This window comes from Hordeum vulgare, chromosome 6H (assembly GCF_904849725.1).
Source record: "Hordeum vulgare subsp. vulgare chromosome 6H, MorexV3_pseudomolecules_assembly, whole genome shotgun sequence".
NCBI lineage: Eukaryota > Viridiplantae > Streptophyta > Magnoliopsida > Poales > Poaceae > Hordeum > Hordeum vulgare.
The window spans coordinates 97,417,549-97,430,241 of NC_058523.1; positions in this window are offsets into that span (position 1 = coordinate 97,417,549).

The following is a 12,693-nucleotide window of genomic DNA, read 5'->3' on the forward strand; positions in this document are numbered from 1 at the left end:
TAAAAATAATATTAACTAAAATTATCAAAGTATCTATTTGTTAAAAAAAATAATAGCAAAAAGAATTTTCCTAAAGTATTTTTTCTTACACACTTTAATAGAAATTTTCGTAAAGTATTTTTTTAAAACTCTAATAACAATCAACTAAAAATAATCAATAAAAAATAAAACTTATGCAACTAAAATTGTATAATATTTATGCAACTAAAATTAATTAAAATTGATGCAACTAAAATTATATAACTAAAGATAACAAAATGCAAAAAATAAAAAAATTAAAACGTAACAAATGAAAAAAAAATATGCCACCTACTAGGCCATCACGACCTGCATACGACTAGAAACCCTACACAATAGTTGAGCGAGGATGGAGGCCCGCAAAAGGCCCAGTAGTCCCACATGCACACAAAGTTAGTTTAGGCCCGTAGACCTGCATATGAGAGGAGCTCGAGAGGGTTGGCGCAACCGCAGTTATAAACCACTCTCTTCTCCTCTCAACTAGCGAGGTGGGACTAAACTCCCACCACCCCGCGCCACCGCCACGAAGAGCCATTTAGTCCCGGTTGGTGGTTCTAACCGGGACTAAAGCCCCCCCCTTTAATCGTTGTTGGAGCCACCAACCGGGACTAAAGCCCTTTGCTTCCCGCCCTTTCGGCTGTTGAAAAGGAGCTTTAGTCCGAGTTGGTGGCTAAAACTGGGACTAAAGCTCCCCCTTTACTCCCGATTGGAGCCACCAACCGGGACTAAAGCCCTTTGCTTCCCGCCCTTTCGGCTGCTGAAAAGGAACTTTAGTCCCGGTTGGTGGCTCCAACAGGGACTAGTGGGGCTTTAGTCCCAGTTGGAGCCAGCAACCAGGACCAATGCTCTGGGTATATAAGCAGCACTTAGGAAATTTTTAGAGTTCATCTGCAGTTTCCTGCGACGACGCCGAGCACCTCGACGCCACCAGGCTGCCCCGACGCCGTCGCCCCCTCCCCTTGCTGCGCTCTACCCGAACGCCATCGTCGCGCCCTGCCCTGCCATCGCCATCGCCGTTGTCGTCCTCGAGCCCGCGCCCCTGTACCGCCCCCTAACCCACACCCCCACCGCCGCTTTCGCCGTTGCCGCACCCCGATCCCGCGCCCCTGCCCCGCCCCCGCCATCGCCATCGCCGTTGCCGCCCCCGATCCCACGCCCTCTCCCTCCTCCCCGATCCCTCGCCGCCCCCGCTGTGAGACGCCACCGCCCCGGCCCGCTGTCCATTTTTTTGTTTATTAATTATGTTTATGTATTTTTTTTGTTCATATATGATGTAGATGTATATGTATGTATGTATGGATGGATGAAAATATTGATATGATGATTTTTTGGTTCGTAGACTTTTTTATGTTCACAGAATTAATATTTTTGTTTATTAATTTTTTTGTTGATATATAATGTAGATATATATGTATGTGTATGTATGTATGTATATAGAAAATATTGATATGATGATTTTTTTTGTTCATAGAAATTCGTAGAAAACTAACCGTAAATCCAATGAAAATAATTTATATATGAAAATAGATCAGAAAAATATGACCAGCCATAGGAGTCCCCGACGATCGCCGGTGAGGAGTCCCCGATGGTCGTAGGAGGAGACCCGACGATGGCCGGTGAGGAGTCCCCGGCGGTCGTCGGATGGATGATTATTCTTTAATAAGGAATTTATAAAAAATGCCCCCATTATGGATGTGCACAAGTTGATCCAAAAAAATTCTGATCTCAGCTACGTACCCTATCTAGCATCTATATGTCATGTTGTCTTGTGTTAAACTATTGAAGAAATCCATGGCTTCATCCTTAGCTGGAAGTAACAGGTGCATGATGGTACGAAGCTCTCCAAAGTTGTTCTGGAACGGAGTTCCTGATAGGATAATTTGCTTTTTGGTACGAAGTTCATAAAAGGCCTTCCAAAAAGCGATACTCGGAAGGCTCTTTCTGAACTTCATACCAAAAAGCTAATTATCCTATCGAGGACTCTGTTCCAAAACAACTTTGGAGAGCTTCGTATCATCATGCGCTTGCTACTTCTGGCTAATGATGAAGTCATGGTTTTCTTGAATCCTTTGATAGTAGACAACATGACATATAGAAGGGTAGATGAGATCACGAAAAATATGGACCATTTTTTGCACATCTAGAATGGCACCATTTTGTTAAATCCCTTAAAGGTTGTGAAGATCCGTTATGATTCTGAATCGTGTTCCTAGCCAGGGAGTAAAGGTTACTCGTAGATAAGAAATTACAATCCAAGCATTTCAAAAATATTAAATTTGCATAGAATTTGTTCTTGACGTCAACGATGCATGCATGAGAGAGAGGTGGTTTGCTCGCCCGACCAACTATATATCGAGGACACCCAAACCCTAGAAGAAAGAGCGTCGTTGTTGATCTACCCCCTCCCTGATAACTTCGACATGAGGGGGGACGTCTTACATGCATGAGAGGGAGGCGGTCCGCTCGCCCGACCAACTATCAATGCCACGCTAATATCCATTTCTCATGTTTGTATATTGCCATGTTGTAATATTTGCAGAAATCATGGATAGAGACTAGGAACAAGAAGAGGTGTTGGGGGATATAATCCGCGACGGACGTGATCCCTTGTCGTTTCTCAACGACATGATGGTGAACAAGGATAGGATGACGGCTCTGATGATCCAACAATGGAGGAGGAAGGATGTCATGACGGCTCCGGTGACCGAATAATGGCGGAGGAAGTAGATCATGATGACGGCTCCTGTAATTGAACAGAGGAGGGAGCCTTAACTGTTGAAAAGTCCGGCAAAGTATATATATATATATATATTAATCCTATGCTGACTTGATTCATTATATGTTTTGGTAACGCACTTCTTTCTTATTTTAACCCTCCGGGTCGAGCCAAACTCTCGTAAAGAGACGAGGACCAAAGAAAAGGTTGCGCCACGATGAAAGGTTCACGACCGCACAAGTCGCAGGAAATGGCCAACCGATTGCTCCCAAGCGGTCCAAGGACACATTTGTACATCCACAAATGAAATAAGAAGAAGGACCCTGAAGTTTCTTATGTCCATGATAGACTGAAATATATTCTTTTGACCTCATTGATGACAAATTTCAGCCTACCACTAGAGGAGGATCCGAATAACGCAGTTATAGAGCAAAAGGTCAAGGCGTTTTCTCTAAAGAAGATGGCAGAACTATTGAAGAACTGGAGGAAACATTTGAACACAAAGTTTGTCCAGAAAGACGAGACTCCAAAGTTCACCGGTCAATATGAGAAGATCAGAGATCACTGGCCAGCATTTGTGGCCTACAAGAAATCGAACAAGGGTAAGCAAAGGTCGGCGACAAACAAGCGAATGCTACATTGAAGAAGTATCACCATACCATGGGGTCAGGTGGGTACAACAAAGCCCTACCGTTGTGGGACAAAGTTGAGCAAGACCTTCTTGATAAAGGGGTCCAACCAGCGACATTGCACTGGCGAGATCGGTCAACGACTTGGTTCTTCGGGGTTGGAGGGACTTTGGACCCAGAATCAGGGAAGTGTGTTTGGATGAACGAACAACTTGCAATACGCTTACCAAGCTTCACGAGGCAATCAAGACAGCGCAGGAAGGGACGTTCATTCCCGACAAAGAGAAGGATGAGCTGACAGAGGCCCTCGGGAATCCTGAACAACCTGGACGAACACGAGGCACACCAGGCTCCGTTCCGTGGGTGCATGGGTTTCTCGGTAGCGATGGTTATTGTAACGACTAAGATGCGGTCCTTTCCGATTTAGGGAACGAGGCCCCAAAATGGAAAGAAGCGTTTCGCAAGCACGATAACATAGCACATACATAATAATAGAATGACAAATAGGGAATCGTTTTCCATCTCATAGATAATATCAGAGTTCACATCACACATTTATTCGGACAAGGTAGTTCCGCTACGGACTACATAACATGAGAAAAAAGGCTATGCTACCCTGCATGCTTGCCCACGATCACGACCACGCCTCAATCTTCTGGATAGTTCACGTACATGCGATCGTTCTCCTCATTGTACTGCCACACCAGCTTCGTGCCATCGGGGTCACCTGTGTCCGGCATACCTGTACCTGTTGGTGTGTTGAAGTAATCTGTGAGCCACAGGGACTCAGCAATCTATGACCTCGGTGCCAGAACTAGTCAAGTTATTAGGTAAGGGAGGTTCAGTGTTTAGGTTGCAGCATCCTAAGCATTTATGGTGGCCAACTTACGTAGAACAAGTTATTGATGGTCGTCTACGCTAGCGGGCAAAAACTAGCTGATCACTAAGTGATCCTGAACACCGACTTACATCAATCATAACCCCACCGTGTTCCCGATCGAAGAGAGGTCTTCGAACGGGACAGTCACGGTTACGCACACAGTTGGCAATTTTATTAGATTAGGTTCAAGTTATCTATAACAGGATGTTAACAAATATTCGAAGTTGCCACATAACCGCGGGCACGGCTTTCCGAAAGATTAAACCCTCCAGGGGTGCTCCAACTAGTCCATCACAAACGATCACGGGCCGCAAAGTAATCCTCTATCACGAATCTCATGATCTCGTCAGATTCCTTAGAGGAAAACCTCAACTCTAGGGAGAACCAAAGCTTCACCGGGATTTCTATACGCAAGATATATCGCTAAGGTAAGACAAGACTAGCAGGACCTCCCGTCGTGTCGTCGACCCTAATAAGAGCCGCGTATCTCAGTCTTAGGACACGACGGATGAGTCACACTACGGGTTATACCAAATCTCAGGTGGCCCTGTGGTGGCCCCATAGTCTGCTCAATTTGGACCAACACTCATGAGGAGCACTGGCCCGGGTTGTTGATTAATTCCTCGGGTAGCTATTCCCTATGCATATTATTATTAAGTGATTAGCAAATTAACACCAATGTTGGGTCCTGCCGGACAAGTCTTAACACTACATGATTTATCAAGGGGTCCCCATGACAACTCCGAACGTGTTAGGAGCGATCAGTTATGGAATCAAACACCGGTAGCCGGAAACTATGGCGACAATAACGGAACAAAACACCTGACAAAAGGCTAGGCCTTCCGTTATTTGCCAAGTATATAGGTGCATTAATTAAATAACAGATTTAACATAATGATATCAGACTCATGTTATCACATGAGACAAAAGCACCTGCAACTAGCAACGCTAACATTAGAAGCTGAGCAAGCCTACTTAGCCATTCAATATGTGCTAAGAGGGGAAAGTGTTTGGGTTTCATGGCAATATCAGGAGGCAATTATTTCAGTGGTAGGCAGCGAGCAAATGACGAAGGAAACGTGAATCTAAGCATAACAAGTCTAGAGATGGTATCAAGGTCATGTCATCTTGCGTGTAATGTCCTCAGCTTGGAACTGCTCTTGTTCGTCCTGCACGTACTCTCCCAGATCCACGTACTTGCTCTCAGATCCCGATGCTACCCAACATAAAAATAGCATCCAATGAAAAACAACACAACAAGATGCAACATGTGTTGGGGAACGTCGCATGGGAAACAAAAATTTTCCTACGCGCACGAAGACCTATCATGGTGATGTCCATCTACGAGAGGGGATGGTTGATCTACGTACCCTTGTAGACCGTACAGCAGAAGCGTTAGTGAACGCGGTTGATGTAGTGGAACGTCCTCATGTCCCTCGATCCGCCCCGCGAACTATCCCGCGATCAGTCCCACGATCTAGTGCCAAACGGACGGCACCTCCGCGTTCAGCACAAGTACAGCCCGACGATGATCTCGGCCTTCTTGATCCAGCAAGAGAGACGGAGAGGTAGAAGAGTTCTCCGGCAGCGTTATGGCGCTCCGGAGGTTGGTGATGATCTCGTCTCAGCAGGGCTCCGCCCCGAGCTCCGCAGAAACGCGATCTAGAGGTAAAACCGTGGAGATATGTGGTCGGGCTGCCGTGGCAAAAGTTGTCTCAAATCATCCCTAAAACCCCACTATATATAGGAGGGAGAGGGGGGAGCCTTGCCTTGGGGTCCAAGAACCCCCAAGGGATCGGCCGAGCCAAGAGGGGAAGGATTCCCCTCCCAAACCGAGTCCTACTTGGTTTGGAAGGTGGAGTCCTTCTTCCCTTTCCCACCTCCTCCTTTTTTTTCTTTTTCTCTTTGATTTTCTTCCCAATGCGCATTGGCCCCTTTGGGGCTGTCCCACCAGCCCACTAAGGGCTGGTGCGGCACCCCCAACACCTATGGGCTTCCCCGGGGTGGGTGGCCCCCGGTGAACTCCCGGAACCCATTCGTCATTCCCGGTACATTCCCGGTAACTCCGAAAACCTTCCGGTAATCAAATGAGGTCATCCTATATATCAATCTTCATTTCCGGAACATTCCGGAAACCCTCGTGACGTCCGTGATCTCATCCGGGACTCCGAACAACATTCGGTAACCAACCATATAACTCAAATATGCATAAAACAACGTCGAACCTTAAGTGTGCAGACCCTGTGGGTTCGAGAACTATGTAGACATGACCCGAGAGACTCCTCGGTCAATATCCAATAGCGGGATCTGGATGCCCATATTGGATCCTACATATTCTACGAAGATCTTATCGTTTGAACCTCAGTGCCAAGGATTCATATAATCCCGTATGTCATTCCCTTTGTCCTTCGGTATGTTACTTGCCCGAGATTCGATCGTCAGTATCCGTATACCTATTTCAATCTCGTTTACCGGCAAGTCTCTTTACTCGTTCCGTAATACAAGATCCCGCAACTTACACTAAGTCACATTGCTTGCAAGGCTTGTGTGTGATGTTGTATTACCGAGTGGGCCCCGAGATACCTCTCCGTCACACGGAGTGACAAATCCCAGTCTTGATCCATACTAACATAACGAACACCTTCGGAGATACCTGTAGAGCATCTTTATAGTCACCCAGTTACATTGCGACGTTTGATACACACAAGTATTCATCCGGTGTTAGTAAGTTATATGATCTCATGGTCATAGGAATAAATACTTGACACGCAGAAAACAGTAGCAATAAAATGACACGATCAACATGCTATGTCTATTAGTTTGGGTCTAGTCCATCACGTGATTCTCCTAATGACGTGATCCAGTTATCAAGCAACAACACCTTGTTCATAATCAGAAGACACTGACTATCGTTGATCAACTGGCTAGCCAACTAGAGGCTTGCTAGGGACAGTGTTTTGTCTATGTATCCACACATGTATATAAGTCTTCATTCAATACAATTATAGCATGGATAATAAACGATTATCTTGATACAGGAATTATAATAATAACTTTATTTATTATTGCCTCTAGGGCATAATTCCAACAGTCTCCCACTTGCACTAGAGTCAATAATCTAGCCCTCACATCATCATGTGAATTACATTGTAATAAATCTAACACCCATACAGTTCTGGTGTTGATCATGTTTTGCGCGTGGAAGAGGTTTAGTCAGCGGGTCTGCTACATTCAGATCCGTGTGCACTTTGCATATATTTACGTCCTCCCCTTCGACGTAGTCGCGGATGAGGTTGAAGCGTCGTTTGATATGTCTGGACTTCTTGTGAAACCGTGGTTCCTTTGCTAGGGCAATGGCACCCGTGTTGTCACAGAACAAGGTTATTGGATTCAGTGCGCTTGGCACCACTCCAAGATCCGTCATGAACTGCTTCATCCAGACACCCTCCTTATCCGCCTCCGAGGCAGCCATGTACTCCGCTTCACATGTAGAATCTGCTACGACGCTCTGCTTGGAACTGCCCCAGCTTCCCGCACCCCCATTAAGAATAAATACGTATCCGGTTTGTGACTTAGAGTCGTCCGGATCTGTGTCAAAGCTTGCATCGACGTAACCTTTTACGGCGAGCTCTTCGTCACCTCCATACACGAGAAACATCTCCTTAGTCCTTTTCAGGTACTTCAGGATATTCTTGACCGTCGTCCAGTGATCCACTCCTGGATTACTCTGGAACCTACCTACCATACTTATGGCCAGGCTAACGTCCGGTCTAGTGCACAACATTGCACACATGATAGAACCTATGGCTGAAGCATAGGGGACGGAGCGCATATGCTCTCTATCTTCATCAGTTGCTGGGCACTGAGTCTTACTCAATCTCGTACCTTGTAAAACTGGCAAGAACCCTTTCTTGGACTGTTCCATTTTGAACCTCATCAAAACTTTATGAAGGTATGTGCTTTGTGAAAGTCCTATCAGGCGTTTTGATCTATCCCTGTAGATCTTAATGCCTAGAATGTAAGTAGCTTCTCCTAGGTCCTTCATAGAGAAACTTTTATTCAAGTAATCCTTTACGCTCTCCAAGAACTCTATATTGTTTCCAATCAGCAATATATCATCCACATATAATATTAGAAACGCCACAGAGCTCCCACTCACTTTCCTGTAAATACAAGATTCTCCAACCACTTGTATAAACCCAAATGCTTTGATCACCTCATGAAAGCGCTTGTTCCAACTCCGAGATGCTTGCACCAGTCCATAAATGGATCGCTGGAGCTTGCACACCTTGCTACCATTCTTAGGATCGACAAAACCTTCGGGTTGCATCATATACAACTCTTCCTTAAGGAATCCGTTAAGGAACACCGTTTTGACATCCATCTGCCAGATTTCATAATCGAAAAATGCAGCTATTGCTAACATGATTCTGACGGACTTAAGCATCGCTACGGGTGAGAATGTCTCATCGTAGTCAACTCCTTGAACTTGTGAAAAACCCTTTGCCACAAGTCGAGCTTTATAAACGGTCACATTGCCGTCAGCGTCCGTCTTCCTCTTAAAGATCCATTTGTTCTGAATAGCCTTGCGGCCCTCAGGTAGTACCTCCAAAGTCCACACTTTGTTCTCATACATGGATCCTATCTCGGACTTCATGGCTTCTAGCCATTTGTTGGAATCTGGGCCCACCATTGCTTCTTCATAATTTGCAGGTTCATTGTTGTCTAACAACATGATTGACAAGACGGGATTACCGTACCACTCTGGAGCAGCACGTGGTCTCGTCGACCTGCGTGGTTCGACAGAAACTTGAACCGGAGTTTCATGATCATCATCATTAACTTCCTCCTCAACCGGCTCGCAACGACAGAGGTTTCGCCTTGCCCTGCGCCACCATCCAGAGGAATGAGAGGTTCGACAACCTCGTCAAGTTCTATCTTCCTCCCACTCAATTCTCTCGAGAGAAACTCCTTCTCGAGAAAAGCTCCGTTTTTTGCAACAAACACTTTGCCCTTGGATTTGAGATAGAAGGTGTACCCAACTGTCTCTTTTGGGTAACCTATGAAGATGCACCTTTCCGCTTTGGGTTCCAGCTTTTCAGGCTGAAGCTTTTTGACATAAGCATCACATACCCAAACTTTAAGAAACGACAACTTTGGCCTTTTGCCATACCACAGTCCGTATGGTGTCGTCTCAACGGATTTTGATGGTGCCCTATTTAAAGTGAATGCAGCTGTTTCTAATGAATAACCCCAAAATGATAATGGCAAATCGGTAAGAGACATCATAGATGGCACCATCTCTAATAAAGTACGATTACGACGTTCGGACACACCATTACGCTGTGGTGTTCCACGCGGTGTCAACTGTGAAACAATTCCACATTGTCTTAAGTGAGCACCAAACTCGAAACTCAGATATTCACCCCCACGATCAGACCGTAGGAACTTGATCTTCTTGTTACGATGATTTTCAACTTCACTCTGAAATTGCTTGAACTTTTCAAATGTTTCAGACTTGTGCTTTATTAAGTAGACATAACCATATCTACTCAAATCGTCAGTGAAGGTGAGAAAATAACGATATCCGCCGCGTGCCTCCACGCTCATCGGACCACACACATCGGTATGTATGATTTCCAACAAGTCACTTGCACGCTCCATTGTTCCGGAGAACGGAGTCTTAGTCATCTTGCCCATGAGTCATGGTTCGCACGTGTCAAGTGAATCAAAGTCAAGTGACTCCAAAAGTCCATCGGTATGGAGTTTCTTCATGCGCTTTACACCAATATGACCTAAGCGGCAGTGCCACAAAAATGTGGCGCTATCATTGTTAACTCTAACTCTTTTGGTCTCAATGTTATGTATGTGTGTATCACTATCAAGATTAAATATGAACAATCCTCTCACATTGGGTGCATGACCATAAAAGATGTTACTCATAGAAATAGAACAACCATTATTCTCTGTCTTAAAAGAGTAACCGTCTCGCAATAAACAAGATCCAGATATAATGTTCATGCTCAACGCATGCACTAAATAACAATGATTCAAGTTCATAACTAATCCTGATGGTAACTGAAGTGAAACTGTGCCGACGGCGATTGCATCAACCTTGGAACCATTTCCTACGCGCATCGTCACTTCATCTTTAGCCAGCCTTCGTCTATTCCGCAGTTCCTGTTTCGAGTTGCAAATATGAGCAACAGAACCGGTATCGAATACCCAGGCACTACTACGAGAGCCGGTTAAGTACACATCAATAACATGTATATCAAATATACCTGATTTTTCTTTGGACGCCTTCTTATCAGCCACATACTTGGGGCAATTGCGCTTCCAGTGACCCATACCCTTGCAATAGTAACACTCTGTTTCTGGCTTAGGTCCAGCTTTGGGTTTCTTCGTCGGATTGGCAACAGGCTTGCCGCTCTTCTTTGAATTATGCTTCTTGACTTTGCCATTTCTCTTGAAACTAGTGGTCTTATTCACCATCAACACTTGATGCTCTTTACGGAGTTTAGACTCTGCGACTTTCAGCATCGCAAACAACTCGCCGGGAGACTTATTCATCCCTTGCATGTTGTAGTTCAACACAAAGCCTTTATAGCTTGGCGGCAGTGATTGAAGGATTCTGTCAGTGATAGCTTCTTGCGGGAGTTCAATCCCCAGCTCAGCTAGACGGTTTGAGTACCCAGACATTTTGAGCACATGTTCACTGACAAACGAGTTCTCCTCCATCTTGCAAGCATAGAATTTATCGGAGGTCTCATACCTCTCGATCCGGGCGTTCTTCTGAAAGATAAACTTGAACTCCTGGAACATCTCAAATGCTCCATGACGCTCAAAGCGACGTTGAAGTCCCGGTTCTAAGCCATACAAGACTGCACATTCAACTACTGAGTAGTCCTCCTTACGTGCTAACCAAGCGTTCTTAACATCCTGATCAACCGTAGAGGGTGGTTCATCTCCTAGCGCAGCATTAAGGACATAATCCTTCTTCCCAGCTTGTAAGATTAGCTTAAGATTACGAGCCCAGTCTACGAAGTTTCTTCCATCATCTTCCAACTTAGCTTTCTCTAGGAACGTATTAAAATTCAGGGTGACTCTCGCGTGAGCCATGATCTACAACACAAATATATTCAAAGTGGACTTAGACTATGTTCAAGATAATTAGAGTTTAACTTAATCAAATTACTCGCTAAACTCCCAAACAAAAAGTACATCTCTCTAGTCATTTGAGTGGTTCATGATCCACTTACACTAGCTCAAGTCCGATCATCACGTGAGTTGAGTATAGTTTCAGTGGTAAGCATCCCTATGCTAATCATATCATCTATATGATTCATGATCGACCTTTCGGTCTCATGTGTTCCGAGGCCATGTCTGCACATGCTAGGCTCATCAAGCTTAACCCGAGTGTTCCGTGTGCGCAACTGTTTTGCACCCGTTGTATGTGAACATTGAGTCTATCACACCCGATCATCATGTGGTGTCTCGAAATGACGAACTGTAGCAACGGTGCACAGTCGGGGAGAACACAATTTCGTCTTGAAATTTTAGTGAGAGATCACCTCATAATGCTACCGTCGTTCTAAGCAAAATAAGGTGCATAAAAGGATTAACATCACATGCAATTCATAAGTGACATGATATGGCCATCATCACGTACTTCTTGATCTCCATCACCAAAGCACCGGCACGATCTTCTTGTCACCGGCGCCACACCATGATCTCCATCAACGTGTAGCCATCGGGGTTGTCGTGCTACTCATGCTATTACTACTAAAGCTACATCCTAGCAAAATAGTAAACGCATCTGCAAGCACAAACGTTAGTTATAAAGACAACCCTATGGCTCCTGCCGGTTGCCGTACCATCGACGTGCAAGTCGATATTTTCTATTACAACATGATCATCTCATACATCCAATATATCACATCACATCGTTGGCCATATCACATCACAAGCATACCCTGCAAAAACAAGTTAGACGTCCTCTAATTTTGTTGTTGCATGTTTTACGTGGTGACCATGGGTATCTAGTAGGATCGCATCTTACTTACGCAAACACCACAACGAAGATATATGAGTTGTTATTTAACCTCATCCAAGGACCTCCTCGGTCAAATCCGATTCAACTAAAGTTGGAGAAACTGACACCCGCCAGTCATCTTTGAGCAACGGAGTTACTCGTAGCGATGAAACCAGTCTCTCGTAAGCGTACGAGTAATGTCGGTCCGAGCCGCTTCGATCCAACAATACCGCGGAATCAAGAAAAGACTAAGGAGGGCAGCAAAACGCACATCTCCGCCCACAAAAACTTTTGTGTTCTACTCGAGAAGACATCTACGCATGAACCTAGCTCATGATGCCACTGTTGGGGAACGTCGCATGGGAAACAAAAATTTTCCTACGCGCACGAAGACCTATCATGGTGATGTCCATCT